The sequence below is a fragment of the Desmodus rotundus genome, chromosome 4 (genome assembly GCF_022682495.2).
Source record: "Desmodus rotundus isolate HL8 chromosome 4, HLdesRot8A.1, whole genome shotgun sequence".
NCBI lineage: Eukaryota > Metazoa > Chordata > Mammalia > Chiroptera > Phyllostomidae > Desmodus > Desmodus rotundus.
This window is the reverse complement of record NC_071390.1, coordinates 88,489,754-88,508,182: the sequence shown is the minus strand read 5'-3', so window position 1 is coordinate 88,508,182 and position 18,429 is coordinate 88,489,754. Positions and strand designations below refer to the sequence as shown.

General features: G+C 37.3%; 1 protein-coding gene across 1 annotated transcript in view; it reads right to left on the bottom strand.

Annotated features, from left to right (window-relative positions):
- Positions 1 to 18,429, bottom strand: part of GRID2 (glutamate ionotropic receptor delta type subunit 2) — a 1,366,498-nt gene that overhangs the window by 228,090 nt on the left and 1,119,979 nt on the right. The window lies entirely within an intron of this gene.

Below are 18,429 nucleotides of genomic sequence, written 5' to 3'. Positions count from 1 at the left end.
CACAAGGACAAAATCAAGGGGGAGGGTGGCGGTGTGGGAGGGAGGTGGTTTGGCTGGGGTGGGGTGGAGGGATGGGGAGAAAATGCAGACAACTGTAAATGAATAACAATAAAAATTTAAAAAAAAGAATTGAAAGGAGAGACTCAAACATATTTGTAGCAGAATTATTCACAATGGCCAAAGGTAGAAGCAACCCAAGTGCCTACTGTTTAATGAGTAGATAAACAAGATGTGTCATATACATACAATGAAGCGGTATTAGCCTTATAATGGAAGGACATTGTACAGCATGGATGAACCTTGAGGGCACTAAGCTAAGTGAATTGAGTCATCACAAGAAGACAAATTCTGTATGATCCCACTTATATGAAGTACATAGTTAAAGTAGTGACATTCATAAAGATACAAGCAGAATTGGGGTTTCTAGGAGTTTGGGAGAGGAAGAAATGGGGGCATTTTTTAATGAGGACAGAATTTTAGTTTAATAATATAAAAAGGTTTTCTGAAGATAAATGTTGATAGATACATAGCAATGTGAATGCACTTAATGCTGCTAAACTGTACAATTAAAAATGGTTAAGTGCAGCATAGAAAAACATAATCAATAATATTGCAAAAACTATGTCTGGTGCCAGGTGGGTGCTGGAAATATCGGGGGAACACTTTGTAAAGTGTCTGTCTAACCACTATGCTCTTCACCTTAAACTAATATAAAATAACATTGAATGCAAACTGTAATTGAAAAAGAAAAGAAATCATGCCTTTTAAAAAATAAAAGTAAATGGTTAAGATGGTAAATTTTGTTATAAATGTTTAACAATTTAAAAGAATAAAATAAGTAAAATTTAAAATTTTGATAAAATATTTTATGTTGAATCTTAAATGTAAAAATTATTAATGTGATATGCTCAGATTATAGTACAAACTAATACATTATGACATAAAAAGAGAAGCTCTATCCTTAGTTATGTCGTTTTATAAACCTACTTTTACTTTTGAATTCCATTATTTAATATTACTTGTAATAGAAGAAGTCAAGGGAAAATTGAAAGAACAGGCCATTTTCTATCAAATGTTAAATATAGTTTATATTATAATATATTTCTTGCCCCAAAAGACTACCAAGGTGCTAAAATGTTATTTATTCTATCATCTCCCAGCTGAGTCAGTGCCAACTGGCAGAGCCGTAAAGGACTTTACAAAACATTAATTTAAAATAAGGAAAACAGAGTTGTAGATACCTAACACTAAAGGAGGAATTTGTGATCAGAAACTTTAGTACCTAAGATGACAATTCATCTGAGAAATGTAAAAGCTGAAGGATGGCAGGTAATCAGGGAATTAATGTTTTCATAGGAGGATTAAATTCAGAAGTTGAAAAAATCACAGTAAAACACTGACCACATAAATCGGAGTAAGAGGAGAGGGAAGTCCCTTTGAGAAATATAAAAGGACAAACAGGCTTGGACTCACAGGAATGCCAATGAAACTTACATGGCCTCCTAATTCTCCACTGAGAGGAGAGTTTTATTAGAAACTAAAAGTTCAAAGTGTGTGTTATAAAGGTCTCAACAGCATCACGCAGTGGAAACAAATGCATAGGCATGAAAGGCCAATATCTTAATTAGAAATGTCCATAAAAGAATGTTTCAAAAACTGAGCCCATTCAATATGTATCTTTTACTAGGGAACTAAGTTATATAAATCCTTATTTATATTAATAGTCGTAGGAATAAAAAGGAAGACAGCAAACAGTGGACTCTTGCAGGCATATTTACAAAACCATTTAGCTTTTTCCATTTTTTTTGCAAAGTAAATGCTGCTCCTTGAAACTATTGTCTGCAAAAAGAAATGTTGTCTTATGAAGTGGAGCCTTGGGCCTGACCAAGATTTCTATCCGGACCTGACCAAATTGTACCTGCTTGCCAGTGCATCGACTTACCTGACAGGGTAAGTGCAGATGTGGGCGTAGACTGAATGGAAAAGCCAGATGGTTAGACGTAGAGCTACCAAAAAGACAAATTACTGTTATCAAATCACTATTTTTAAAAGTGGTAATAATAAGCCGCTAGAAAAAGGGGCAAAATAAATAATTTGGCAATATACGGATGACATACAAAAACCAATACATATTTGAAAAAATGTTCAACATTATTAACAATCAGAAAAGTAAAAATAAAAATGAAATTGTTCCATTCATAATTTTGAAAAAAAAAGAAAAACAGAGTAATACTATTTAATTCTGGCAACTTTAGGCAAGGAAGTGGGAAAATGAAACTTTCTTATTGTATTGACAGCAGTAGAAATTGACCCAACATTTTGAGAGACTTCTTTGAGAGTAGTTACTAAATTGTAAGTGTTCAGGCTCCTTAACCCACAATCCTACACTTAGGACTATAATTATAAAATAAGCAAACAAATGAATAAACAAATGTTTATTATAGCTGCTTTTAGGAGAAAATTTATGAAATATTCAAAGTGTTTATCAAGGGCAATAATTTGATAAATTATTGTAATTTGTGGAATAGGTTGAAGATATCAAGGTGATAAATAAACATATATGCAAACCTGAAAGCTATTTGTAACAGATATCGAAAAGACAAAGGACAAAACCATTTTATTAAGAAAGTCAAAATGGAAAACAAACAAAAGCTGTATGCACATGCATGCTGATTAAATATGGGAAAAAGTCATGAAGCTATGCTGTGGAGGTTAATTTTAAAGGTCAATTGATGGGTGGAGTGAGCCAACTTTAAAATTATAGTGGGTTACAGTTTTTACTTTTCTGCACTTTTTCTAACAGAAACTTTAAAAGATGTGTATGCACTTTCAACTTGGGAAGTAAATTTTGAGAGTAAGAACTAAGCTAGGGGATACATGCCCTGGCAGTGTCTTTGGGGATACATCCCCAGGCACAGACTACACCCCTCACCCCGTCACTTTATTGTAGCAGTGATTGTGACTTTTGTGTATTAGCTTGACTGAGCCGTGGGATGCCCAGATATCTGGTTGAACATTAATTCCAGGCGTGTCTATTAGTGAGTTTCTGGAAGAGATTAGGATTTGAATAAGTGAACTGAGTAGAGCAGGTGGCCTTCCCAATGTGGGTGGGCATTATCTGACCCTAAGAAGGTTGGAATAGAAACAGGTGGAGGAAGGCTCTGCCTGACTGATTGGTCTGCTCCTGCCCTTGAAATGGGATCTAGTGTTCCTGTTCTCGGGCCTTCAGAAACGGGTTGCAATTTATACCATTGGCATTCCTGAGTCTCCAAGGTCTGTACAAATTTGTACAAAGTCTGTCCAGAAAGTATTCACACATGCAATATGAGAAAGAGACATTTATTGAACAAGATACAAGATACAAGAAACATTGTACATAGGACAGTGATGCCTTAGTCCCCTTCAAAGTAGGCATCTTGGCACTTCACACTGTTCTTCCAATTGCTTTCAGCTGTCCCATTCTATCTTCCTGAATCTTATCAACAGTCTGAAATTGCTTCCCTTTCAAAGGTGATTTTAGTTTTGGGAAAAGCCAGAAGCTGCAGGGCACCAAATTTGGGCTGTAGGGGGACTGAATCACCTGGGTGATTCGATGTTTCACCAAAACCTTCTACATGAGCCGAGATGCATGGGCAAGTGTGTTGTTCTGATGAAACTGGCAATCACCAGTTGCCCAAGCTGTGGGCCTTCTGAATCACCCCAGTAGTTTCTGTAGAGGAATGTTCAAGCTTAATGTAAAATTTGATGCTGATTCCTTGTTCTACTTGCTCAGTCATTTTGATGCAATGGCCACACAATCCACGTGCTCACTCAGTGGGGTCTACCACCCCCACTGACTAGTACTTTGAAGTACTTTGTTTACACATGTGCATTCCAGTCCACTCTCCTTGGTTGCCAGGTTGCATCAATGTCACACAAACTGTTCTCTTTATATTAACAACGGCTGGACTTTTTCTGGACAGACCTCGTAGACTGTAGATTGTGGGACTTAGCCTCCATCAGCATGTGAGACAGTTCTATATAATAAATCTCATTTTGTGTGTATTATATGTACGTGTATACATATATACATGTATACAGACAAGTATGTATGTATACAATATACAGGTTATATTTATAATACTATATATAAGCATATATTATACATAGGATATATAATTTATATTACACACACACACATATCTCCTATTGGTCCTATTTCTCCAGAAAACCCAATACAACCACCTAATATCAAATTGTAATTGCATTTTGTTTCCTGCATCATACTGTGTTCTGCTCACCTTTGTGCTTCTTTTTCAGGCTATCTTTTCTCTGTCCTACTTTTTCTTATCTCTCTTTTACTTAATAAAATCCTACTTATTCTAAGTTTAACATTGCTTCCTCTAAGAAGCCTTTGTGATCTGAACTAGCTCCCTCCCCTAGGCTCTGCTTGGTTGACTTTCTCTGTTTTGTTATATTACCTGATAATGTACATCTTTCTCTGAGTAGCTGCTATTCTGCATTTTACTGCTGCAGCTAACTAATCCATCTTAGCCTCCTCTGTGCTTGACATAGTTTCTGGTACTTAGAAGCCACTAGGGGGAAAAAAACTTTGTTGATTAAAGGAATGAATGACTGAATAGATGAATTAGAAGAGAGTATAGCTAATTAAAAGAAGAATTGAAGCAGGTCTGGCTTTTATCATGGATTAAATCACTATAATAAAAAAGCAATTAAAAATACATGCTCTGTCAATAGTGGGCTAGTAGAGTTATCTTCATAAACATAAGATGACACCACTTTATAATTTTCACTTTAATTTATAGAATGCATATATATTTTTTCCTCTGGGCATCTAGAAAAAATCCCTATTTATAGTTTACTTTGTGTGCTATAAGACCTGGCATAGTCTAACTCAAGTTAAAATGCTTATGACTGCCTAAGCAGTATATGGCTTTAGGTTTCTCTTTCCTCTTTGGGAAAATAGCTAATCAAGACCAATTTTGACTTAAGACATCCAAGAAGACTGTAAGAAACAAAAATAAGTTGTGAAAAATATAATTAAAAAAAACACCTAATCCTAGGCATTAAACATGCATTGGCAGGGCTACTAGAAATGAAGTCTGTGTTTTTCATTCTCCCACCGGTGCAGAAAGAAGAGTGATATTCTGTGTGATAAGTGACAGACCTAAAAGCTCTGTTTTCTGAAGAGCAAACAATATGCCAGTGGGATCGGAACTCCCAGATGCAGGTAAAGTGCTAATGTGATTGTTTGTTGGAATTATTTGGCAAAAAGACTGATGTAGCAAATGCAATGCTACCTCTAAGCCCAGTGTTAATGGTAGCCCAGCACTCTTCGCCTTTTTTTGGACCCAAAGCAAAGTGGTTGAATATTTTATCTTGTTTTTCCCCAAGTTTCATTCAGTCTGTTTATTCATTTCTGTAATAAGGGCCTAACCCTGATTTTAAGGTTATGTAGCTATCTGTATATTACCAAGTCACTTACTGAAAGCTCAAGTTAGTTCTTACCCTCTCTCTGCTGCTGGCTCATGAATCACTAGAGTGGTTCAGGGACCTCAGAGAAACAGTTTACTTACTAAATTACTGGTTTGTTATAAACAGATGTAACTCAAAAATAGCCAAAATGGAAGAGATGCATAGGGCAAGGGACAGGGGGGAAGAGTGTGCTGCTCTCCCTGACTCTACCTGTATTTACCAACCTGGAAACTGTCAGAACCCTGTCCTTTTCGGGTTTTATGTAGGCTCCATTACATAGCAAGGATTGATTAAATCATTGGCCATTGGTGATGGAACTCTCCTGCCTCTTTTCCCTCCCAGGAGGTTGAAGTTGAGACTGAAAGTTCCAATCCTTCAATCACATGGTTGGTTTCCCTGGCAACCAGCTCCATCCTTAGGTGCAGTCTAAAGGTTGACTTATTAACATAATAAAATACACCTTTATCACTCTCCTTACTTAGGAAATTCCAAGAATTTTAGGAGCTCTGTGCCAGAAATAGGAGGAAGACCAAATAAATAGTATAAACCACAATACTACAGGGATTCTATTAATAAAAATGGGACACCTTGCAGAATTGAGACTTTCTCAAACCAAGACAAATAGTCACCCTGAACATATTTTTCAATCTGTTTTTTTTTTTCTTAAATTTCCCTCTACTTTTGTTTGCTAAGTAGAACCTGCTTCCCCTCTGGGTCACCTGTGGTCTTCTCAAGTGGTGGCTATTTTTCTCTTCTACAACAGGCATACCACAGGGGCCGTATAAGGGGCGGTTTTCCTCCTCTCTCCTTGAACTACATCTAGACCCTTGTCTCTGAAGCCCTCTAGCTTTGAAGGTCATTCTCTCAGACTATTTTTATAACTTGCTACTCATTGTCACTGTAGTCATTTGCTCACTGTCACTTCAACACTGCTCAGAGATTTCATCATTTGGCCCTGTCACTCTCTCAAATACTAGCTCTATGTTATTTTTGGTGATTGGATTATTTGCATAGACATCCCATTCCAGCTCTGGGCTCCTCAGTGTCTTGCCTTCCTTTTCTCCAAAGATTGTGTCTTTTCTCCTAACTTAGCCGCCCACTCCCATGTCATATTTCTAATACAGCACTCTCTTTGTCATCTCAATTTCAAATGTGTCATCACAGAACCAACTTCATATTATTTCCCATCGTGTCCTTGCCCTTCCAGTTCACAACTCGAAGTCTTCAGTTGCATAGAGACCTACAGTTCATTGTTCATGCCATCCTCAGTCTCCCGGTGTCATCACCTTCCTCCTGGACAGCGCAAATTCCATGATTTATGTTAACAACATTTTCTTTGCATTCACTTTCAACTCACTCACCACACTGTCTTCTACCATGTTTATCTAACAAACACCAACTCGGGCAAATTCTAATCTCTGTTGATCCCATATTTACATTCAGGCAGCTGGAGATGATAGAGAAAAACCCACAATCATGCTGACTGGTCCCAATTTATGGCCATGACCACTACTGCAAAGGCCTTTAGTCTTTCCTAGGAATCCCATTACATTTCACTAGTCAACTGTCCATCCCATTCTCCAGAATACCCTTCCTACCTTCTCTTTCTTCAAATCTCCATGATCTCTAACCTGCTGCTTACACTTTGGTGATGGCCTTGGTTCTTGTTTTAGTATATACAGCAGTCAAAAGTGAACTTGCACTTGCTCCTACCACCATATTTTCCAAGCTATCTGCATGTACACCCATGGGCTCTGCCTTCCTCCTCTTACTCTGGATGGATTGTGCTTCTATGTCTGAACTCCAGTTGTGCACTGGATCCCACAACTTAGCACCTGCTCAAAAACCGTTCATCAGTTCTTCCATCTCTCTCCTGCCATCATGAATTTTCCTTTTTGTATTTTTTTTTATTGTTTATGCTGTTACAGTTGTCCCTGCTTTCTCTCCCTTTCCCCACCTCCACCCAGCCCCATCCCCTCCCCTCCCTAAGTCAGTCCTCATATCCTTGTCCCTGACCATGGGTTATGCATAAATGTGCTTTGGTTATTCCTTCACCATCTTTCATCCAGTCCCCTCCTCCCCGTGGACATTGTCAGTCTGTTTTATACATCTAAGCTTCTGTTTCTGTTCATTCATTTATTATGTTTATTAGATTCCACATAAAAATGAGATCATGTAGTGCTTGTCTTTCACTGTTTGGCTTATTTTGCTTAGCATTATATTCTCTAGGTCCATCCATGCTGTTGCAAAATGTAAGAGTTTTTCTTTTTCTTTTTTTTTTTTTACTGCTGTGTGGTATTCCATTGTGTAAATGTGGCACAGCTTTTTAATCCACTCATCTATCTGCTGGTGGGCACTTAGATTGTTTCCAAATCTTGGCTACTGTAAATAGCGCTGCTAAAGGTGGCAAGAGCATACAATGGAACAGAGACAGTCTCTTCAATATATGGTGTTGGGGAAACTGGACTGGCACATGCAAAAAATAAGACTAGACCACCAACTTACAGCATACACAACCAAAAATTCAAAATGGATAAAAAGACTTAAATGTAAGTCTTTTTATCACAAAACCATAAAACTCCTGGAAGAAAACATTGGTAGTAAAATCTCAGATATCCAATGTAACAATATTTTTGCCGATATATCTCCTAAGGCACTGGAAACAAAGCAGAAAAATAAACAAATGGGACTACATCAAATTAAAAAGCTTCTGTACAGCTAAAGAAACCACCAGTAAGATGAATAGGGAACCCACTGTATGGGAAGAACATTTTTGCCACTGATACATGTGACAAGCGTTTAATCTCCAGAATATACAAAAAACTCATACAACTCAACACCAGGGAGACAAACAATCCAATTAAGAAATGGGCAAAAGACCTGAATAGACACTTCTCCAAAGAGGACATACAGAGGGCCCATAAACATGAAAGAAAATGCTCAGCATCATTAATCGTCAGAGAGATGCAAATTAAAATCTCAAAGAGATATCACCTCACATCTGTCAAAATGGCTATCATTAATAAATCAACAAACAACAAATTCTGGTGAGGGTGTGGAGAACAGGGAATCCTAGTGCACTGTTGGAGAGAATACACACTGGTGCAGCCACTGTGGAAAAAATCTGTAGTATCCTTAAATAATTAAAAATGGAATTCCCTTTTGACCCAGAGATTCCACCTCTGGGAATATACCCTGAGGATCCTGAAACACCAATTCAAAAAAAAAATATGCATCCCTGTGTGTTTTTATCTTTTTACCACCCTATCGATGTAGAGACATTATAAATATCTAGTTTAATTTTTTAAAAATCCCCAAACCTCACATCTCACTCCTGGAACCCCTCCTATTAATCATCATTCCTTTCAGCAAAGCGCCTTTGAAAGTGCCTATTCTCACAACTCTACTGCCTATCTTCCCATTCTTTTTTCTCTCCCATCTAATTCTAATTTCTTCTCCTTTCACTGTACCAGATCTGCTCCTGTCAAGGTCTCCAGTGGTTGCTGGCTGCCAAATAAATCATTCATTCTCAGTCTTCATCGTATTTGACTCATGAGCATCTTCTGACAGCTGATGCTCTTGATGATCATTCGAAATTCCTTGAAACACTTTTTTTTTTTTCAATTTGTCATCTAAACAACCACTTTTGGTTTCTCGCCTGCCTCACTGGCTAATCCTTTACTGACTCTGTTATACCCTTTTAAATCTCTCCTTCCTCTAGACGTTACATTGTCCCAGGGAGTAGTCTTTATTATCTTTCTTCTCTAGATACACACTCACCTTTGCTGATATCATTGAGTCTTATGACTTTAAATACAAACTCTATGCTAATAATCCCTAAATGTTTATCTCCATCTAGAACTTTCTCCTGGACACCCAACTCACATATGCAGCAGCTTTCTTGGCATCTTTGCTTGGATAATAAACAAGCATTTCTTATTTATTATCCAAGCAAAATTATTTCTTAACTATCATGCCAGAGACAAATTCTCATTTGACTTCTCAAATCTGCTCTTCCCATAGTTTTTTCAACTCCCCCCAAAATGGTAACTTAACCAGAACTTGCTTTCAAAAACTTATTTTTTGGATATTAACAATTTTAGTATTCATACTAAACTTCACTGGGCTTTGCTAATCATAACTGTTTTTAGAGGAGGATTTTTAATAACTTTTAAAAGCAATTGATTTGTTATTGATCCATTTGCTGCATCTGTGCATGATTGGATTGTAAAATCTGTCTTATGGGAATTTTTATAACCATGTTGGATTAGTTCATGGCGTTTCTTCCCTCATTGAGGGGCTGCATTCTAGACCTCCCAATACTGAGTGTTTCTTTATGTATGTTTCCTTATTTTAGTCACTTATGAAAGAAAGATATTAACTTTCAAATAAATGGCAACTTCATTTTTCCACCTACTTTTAAGCCAAATACATTGTACTTATCTTTAACTCATTTTTCATACTCCAAATTCAATATTTTAGAAAATTTTGTCAGAGCTACCTTCAAAATATATTCAAATTCAATTACTTCTCATCAATTGCACCATAACCCCTCTGGCCCACCCACCGTTGTGTCTCACTTGGATTATAGCAGTGGCACCCTCACTGGTCGGCTTGCTTCCAATCTTGACCCCCACCCCTCCTCATTTTCCACACAGCACCTATAGTGGACCTTAAAAAAGTCGTATCATGTCTCTCTTCCGCTCACAACCTTCCCTTGGCTTCCCACATCAGAGTAAGGCCAAAGTCATGTATAAGGCTCACAAAATACTATATCAGTGATGCTTAACCTTTACTGGGAATCAGAATCACCTGGAGGGATTTAAAATCTTAAGATGCTTTCTATTCCCTATATTAGATACAAATGGAACTTTAGTGAAGCGCAAGCATTTTTAATTTAGTCTAACCCTCTCTCTGAGATCTCTTATCTCTTCATTCTACCCACCTCCTGTACCTTCTTTATGTGCACCTGCTCCAGTGACATTGGTCTTCTTGACATTCCTCCCCAACATGCCAAGCTAGTTTCTGCCCTAGGGATTTTGCAGTGAGTGTTCCTTTGGCCTGGAGCTCTTCCTATCCCTCCTCTCTGCCCACTATCTCCCCACAGGCTCATACTCTGTCCTTTTTTCGGGTCTCTATTCAAATGTCACTTTCTCAGAGATGCCTTTGAGAACATCCAATATATGATGGCAACATCCCCCTTTCTGCTTCTGCATTCTTTTACTCTTACACTTCCAGTTTTTCTCTATAGAAATATTGGTGACTGTTTCTCTCCACTACAACACAACCCATTTGGGCAGGGACTCTGTTTATTCTGTTGTATGTCTCAAAGCCTAGAACTGTCTGGTAAAGAATAGCTGCTTACTGAATATGTGTTGAGTAAATACATTCAATTTGCCCAGTTTTTCAGCCAGAGATGAATAAAATGAGTAAGCTTACCTTGCTCGGGGTCTGAAATTTGCCTTTCTGCCACAATCCTCTGAAATCTTTGATATTGGCCATTTAATATGACCAGTCTTTCATCTTGGTTTTCATTTCAATCCTCCAGTTTTCCAGCTAGTATTAGATCTGGACCCTGAAACCCAGCAGCTTGGGTGGAGCCTTGATCCCTCTTTCCCATACTGCTCTGGGACTTAAGTAGACTGATGGTCTTGCAGATTGATTTTCCTGATTAAATACTGCTGTTGCCAGTATCACCGCCCACTTCTTGTTGCCATAGTATCCCTCAGAGTTTACACCCCCATTTAACTGCCATTGGGATCCTCTGGCTAGTTTAGGAGTTCTAATCCTACCAGTCCTGCTTTTCCTTTCTTTCCTATTAGTCTTTATCACTGGGGTTCTGGAATACCGTATGTGTTTTGTCATGGATAAGGCACATCACGTTTTTGTGCGCATTATACACGGGGTTATTATACCCATGTATAATGCGAATCCTTATTTTTCCCTCAAAAATTTGGGCAAAAACTGTGCATTATATGTGGCAAAGTATGGTAATTTGTTCTTCACCAACTGAATTATAATAAGTTATCAGGAAATGAATATTGCCCTCTTAATAACCAGAGACTTCTCTGTTTTATTCCAGTCAGATCCTTACCCGTGACCTCGAATTTCCCTATCTGTTCTCATTAGTCACCTGTATTATGTCCAAGTTCCTCCTAAAATAATCTGATAGAATAAATTCCCATCAATGTGATAATACTAATGAGAGTTTAAAGTTATAATCTTCCAAGATGTATTTGGGTTTTAACAGAGATTGATTTTTGATGGTGTCATTTCAGAATTGCTGTCACCATCATCACCTCCCAGTAGGTTTCCAGCTTCCACACTGACACCGTTAGTTATTCTCAATACAGCAGACATGACCTGCCAACATATTAGTTAGATCGTGTTACTCCTCTGTTCCAAACCTCCTAGGTTTCATATGTTACACAGAGTAAAAGCCTACTTAACATGTTCTACACACTGATGTATTAGCACTTCTCAGACTTCAGTTTAGCATGCTTATGCCTTACCTGGGAATCTTGTAAGAATGAGATTCACATTCAAAAGAGCTGGGGTGGGGCCTAAGAGTCTGCATTTCTAATAGGCTCCCTGGTGAAGATGATGCAGCTAGTGAGAAGAACTGGCTGTGAGTAACAAGATCGTGCATGATTTGCCTTCTCCCTACCACCTGGCCCTCTCACTCTCTGACCCTGTTCCACTTCTGACATTATCCCTTATGTCTGGAGCTATCCTGGCCTCTCTCAGAGTTAGAATGTCCAGGCATGCACATAGCTAGGGGCCTTTCATTGGCAGACCCCACTGTCTGGAAACACTTCACCGAGATTTTTCTCTCCCTCTCCTTTTCCTTCTCCCTCCCACTCTTCCTCCTGGCTTTCTCTCTTCCCTGTCTGCTTCAAGTCTATTCCAGTGTCACTTCCTTGCCATCTGGTATAGCTAAGCAGGTCATCTGCTCCATGTCCCCCTCTCCCTCTCCCTCTCCTACTCTTTTGTTTTCCTTAACACTTATCACTACTGAAACACAACTTACTTTATTATCTTGTTTATTGGCTGCTACCTTCACTACCATGTAAACTCCATGAAGGCATTTTGTTTTCATTCATGTTCACTCCACTGACTAAAATACTGGCTGATACATATCAGGTGCTCAACAAATAATTGTTGAGTGAGTGCATTAAAAATTCGGTTATATTTTTCAAATCCTGCTTTTTCTACTTTTGCAAGAAGTTTTGGGAAGAGGGAAGCAAAAGCAAGTTTCTTCTAGTTTAATTAGGCTAGTTTGCTGTAAGTGATTGTCTCCCAAGAATAGAAGATCAGAATTCATTTACTTAATCCTCATTTATATGGGTTTCTTCAGTAAGAGCAGAATTAAGATGTTAGAAGGGATCAGGATCTACCTTCAAATAAGAAAAACTTAATGAGAGTAGTAGCACAATTAAGAGCAAACAGAACATGAGACATTAATTGGGCCTATAAAGTTATAATTAGATTGTAAGGAATGTTTTTTCACAGTGATGCAGGCTTTCCTGGAAGGCAGTTTATAAATATATATATATATATATATTCCTGTCAAAGTACTGTAGAAGAAGTTTGGCCTTTTGACCTCTGAGGTCCTTTCTGCCTGTGCAAATTAGAAGTCAACAACAGAGACAGGAAGCTGCTCTGTGCGATGTGTCACACTGGTTGCTTGAGGAAGAACCATGTTGCATGTGTTCTCAAGCTCATGAACTTGCAGTGAGCTTTAGTGGGTGAGAAGGTTGTTGTTCGTTGGTCGGTTGGTTTTGTTTTAATAGAAGCTGGCCAAGACCTTACAAACAAAACCAAAATACATTTTACCATTACTACCTCCTTTCAGTCTAATCAATTGTCACCTGTCTATGATTTTGGTTGAAAGAAATATATACTATAAGCAAATTTCATTTTGATATTTTCCATTATGAATCCATAAGGACATTCCTTAATATCCCTCTAGTAAATCAGAAAACTGAATAATGTGGTGTAATAAATACTGAGATAGTCGATTTGCGGTTTAAACTTGTAAGTCCTCTTTGTCAGCAGACTATCAGAGAACAGAAATAATTCTGTAGTATTTTTATTGCACTGTCCTTTTTATTGTGCAACAATTTTAAGTTAACCTTAGGAAATATTAAATAATAATGCTCTGAAGTTACAAATCCCTCAAATGTGCACTTTCTCAGGTAATCTTTAGGATCATCTTATGAGTTTATGGCTCTAAACATACTATTTATTGATGCTCCTACACATTAATTTTTAAAGTAATGACAAAAAACATATGAGATAGGAATTCCTTAGCACTGTAATGAAAATTGTAGGGCCCAAAGATTTTAAGTAACTGGTTACATTTATACATTTTGTTTAAAAAAATGAATGGAATTTAAACCCAGTTTGATGTGCCAGAAAAGACCAGGCTTTTAGTTCCTTGATGTGATTTTGCAGATGTGTAAACTGAGTCTTAGAGAAGCCAAATGACTTAGGCAAAGTTATGCAGCTAGGAACCAGAAAACCAGATGGTTTGTTTCTCAGACCAGAGTTCCTTCCATTCTTCATAACAGACTTAAAAAAAAGGATGACATTTAACAACAGCGTAAGAGATACTAGCTCAAGTTGAAAGGTTATGGAATGGCTACATATTTAAAGGAAAATAAAACCCAGCAAAGCCTAAAGAATAATTAACTAAATTTCTTAGCACATACTGCATATATTATTAATAATCTAGTCAAAAATGCTTTTATTTCGTGGAATCTCAGATTGGAACTTTCTCAGTATGAATATTTACAATTTATTTTTACATACACATAAATGTCAAATTAAATTCTATATGGTTAAGGAATACACTAAAAAGGACTAAAAGGCCCTGGAAATATAGGAAACTATACATACATACTTGGAAAAGGAGACTTTCTTGAATAATACAGAATACCTTAGAATATATATGTATATCTTAGTACATATATGACTATTAAAGCTTCTAAATGGCAACTGATATCTTGTATATTTATGACTTATACATTATTCTGAAAATACCAGGATATAGGAGGTATACCCAGTTTGTATTAATACAAAAAACATAATGGATATGTGTATGTACAAGGTTGTGTGTATATATGAGGACATAAGAATAAAATAAGGCCTTGTTTGCATGTACCCACTTGGCTACCTCAGACAATGACAAGTCTTTTTTGGTCTAACTATTTCCATTATTTGCACTTTAACCCAATCACCATATATCAGCTATAGTGATCATCTTGAAAAGTAAAAATAAATCATAACATAGTTATGATTTTCCCTAATTCGGCAGCATTTTTTGCCATTCAAGTAAAATCCAAATTCCTAACCAAGGACAAGGTCTTCTATGATCTATTTCCTGCCTACTAACCTCATTTCCTGTTCTCGTATCCAACATGCTCCAGCCACGATGATTTTAAGTGAGTTTTGAGAGTGTACCTTCTGACCTTTGCCTGTGCTACACTTTGGATGGATACCTCGTCACCCTTTCTCCTACAAGACCAGCTCCTGATCAGGCAGATAACAGCTATTACTTTATCTTCTTGAGAAAGCTTACATGATCACTGTACCTCAAGTAGATCCTCTCTTTAATATCTACAACGGCACCCTATGTGTTTATTTCATAGCATTTATCAAATTTAAACCATTTTGTTTGATTATATATTTTAGTTACTGTTTCTATCACTCCAACCAGACTTTATAATTTATGGGTCCAGTGACCATTTCTCTGTGGTTCAGTTTATATCCAGTTCTGACATCAGGGTCTGGTACATAACTGGCACTTAGCAAATATTGAATGAATAAATAAATAATGAATGAGCAAAGACATAAGTTTTTAAAAAAATATTTTATTTGGAATTTGCTGAGAAAATAATAAAATTTCTCTGGAATGATATAATAAGAATTTGTAAAGTGTGGGAAACTTTGGTTTCTAAAATTGAATAGAAATATTAACTATGAATTTCAATTAATATTCATCTTCAAGAAAACAAATGTACTTTTAACAGTAGACAAGATGAAGAAAAATAACTTTTCCAAAAACCATTTTAGTATACCTATTCTGAGGCTTAAATTTATTCACATCCTATGAGTAACTAGTAAACACTAAAATGCATACCTCCTCTTATACCCCAGACAATACATAGGTCCATTCACCCATTCACACTTCCCATTCTTCCCCTGTCTTCCCACCCACTGGAGGACACCATGTTGAACTTCCAGGAGCCAATGAACCTCTTGACAAAAACAAAAAAGAAACATTTTAGGATCAATACCTGGGCCCTGGGAAAGTGGGATTAATATAATAAGAGTGAAGGAGTTAGAGGCCAATACTAATATTTCACAAACATTCACTTCTTTAAAGGCAGCGCTAGGAGAGAGGTTTATGTCAGCATCGTCAGTTTTTCAAATAATGATATCACCTGTAAATTGTGTGGGGCGGAGCCTTAGGTAATTGCCAGGAGGGGCAACCCGTGTCACTGCTTTGTGGTTCTGTTGGGGGTTGGGAGGGTTCAGAGAGCTGACTGTGCCACTGCCTGGCTTCTGGAGGTTTGCATGGCACTTGCCCCATTTCCAGTCACTTTACCCACTTCCTGTATGTGACTCGTGCCCTTCCAGCGATTACATTGGAAAGGTAAATATGTTTATTACATTGGTGCTGAATCCCAGAGTGGGTAGGTTTATGTATGTTTGCCCTTTAAGTAGAGTCTCCTGAAAATTGGCAGTTTCTTCTGTCACTCCAACCCCCACTAGTTTGTACAGACAGAAGTTATGGGAATTTATCTTCCTAGCATTGGAAACCTGGGTTGTGTGGTCTGGCCTGGGGTCGGGATTACTTGCTCCCAAGGTGTCCCTCCTCATTTTTATCCACCACACATGAATGCAGGACTGGTCATTTTGCCACTACCACCACCTCTCCTTGCCACACTGGGTTTCCTCACTTCTCTGACAAGATCCACATCTCCGACCCTCCTACCCGTATGGATGAATGTGTCTTCTTTAAATCCTTGGTTGTTGGACTTCCATACAGTTTGATTTTTTGACAGTTCTGGGTGTTATTTGTTTTGAGGTTTAGTTGTAATTCTTTCCATGGTTGCATGAGGAGGTGAAGCATGTCTATCTATGCCTCCATCTTGACCAGAAGTCCCACACAGGTGCCTTTTCTACAATAAGGTATGCTATTAAGAGAGGGAGTCAAAGCAGCTCTACCTAATACACAGAAACAAACACAGGGAGGCTGTTAAATGGAGGAGACAAAGAAATATGGCCCAAATGAGAACAGAACAAAACCCAGAAAAAGAACTAAATGAAACAGAGATAGCCAATGTCTCAGATGCAGAGTTCAAAACACTGGTGACCAGGATGCTCGAAGAACTAATTGAGTATAGCAACAACATCAAGGAAGAAATGAAGGTTACATTAAGTGAAATAAGAAAAATCTACAGGGAACCAGCAGTGAAGGGGAGGAAGCCAAGATTCAAGTCAATGATTTGGAACATAATGAAGAAATAAGCATTCAACCAGAACTGCAATAAGAAATAAGAATTTTAAAAAACAAGGATAGTATAAGAAGCCTCTAAGACAGCTCCAAATGAACCAAAATCCAAATCATAGGGAATCCAGAAGGAGAAGAGGAAGAGCAAGAAATTGAAAACTTATTTGAAAAAATAATGACAGGAAACTTCCCTAATTTGGCAAAGGAAATAGATACACAAGTCCAGGAAGCACAGAGAGTCCCAAACAAGTTGGACCCAAAGAGGACCACATCAAGACACATCATAATTAAAATACCAAAATTGGGGACAACTGTAATAGCATAATCAATAAAGTATATTTAAAAAATAAAATAATGGTATCAATGTAGTGACTGCCAAATTGCTAGGCTGACTCTAGGGGACCACAGCAAGAGCAGTAATTGATAAATACCACCATATGAAAAGGCACAGAATAATGCTAGAATCTGTGGCAGAATAATATTTATAGTCATCAAAACATTTCCAACATGGTATTATTGAGTTCAATTTTGAACAAGAAACTCAGACATGGGGGCCAAATTACTCTGCTGTGGAAGTTGCTGAGAAAAACTGCATACCACCATTGCTGCTCTTAGCGACATTCATTCATTCATTCATTCACTCATTCATTCATCCCGTAATTATTTATTAAATATCAACTATTGTGACTTTCACTGTGCTAGCCATGGGAACAATTTTAAACAAACAGTATTCAGCTCTCTCATGGAGGTTGATAAGGCCTGAAAAAGAAAGCATTACTTTTGTATACATGTTTATAAACCACAGTCCAGAATAAAAACCAGCTTCCTATTTTTCACAAAAAGGACTGCTTTCCAAGTACTCCCCTTTTTTCATAAAATAACTTCTAAATGATAGTTATTTACAAATAAGATATAAATATTTTCACTTTTGGAAATAGAAACAGACATTTGTAGGAATTTTGTTGACAAGATTAACTTTTGCCCACAGATAGCTTCACATAATTATAAGATAATGTTTTCATCTAAAAACAGAGGCAGTAAATACTCTTAGTCATTTGAAAGAAGTGAATAACCTGAATGATATTTGGAATGAGATTTGTAAACACCTTTTCAGTCTTCATGTGTATAAGTCTCCAAGCCTGTTCTGAACATAATATCAATTCATGTTTTCTAGCTTCAGAATTCAATGGAAACATATCATTTAAATCAATGATTTCAACCTTTTTTTAATCTCATGGCACACATGAACTAATTACTAAAATTCTGCAGCACACCATAAAACTACATTATATTTTCTGCCAGTCTGACCCAAAAAATCTGTATAACATACACATTCATACCAGGTGGCTCTTGTTGTGTTGGATATTGTTATTTAATTATTATTTTTTAATGTGACAATCCGAGGGAAAGAAGGTCAGTACCCCTGACTAAAT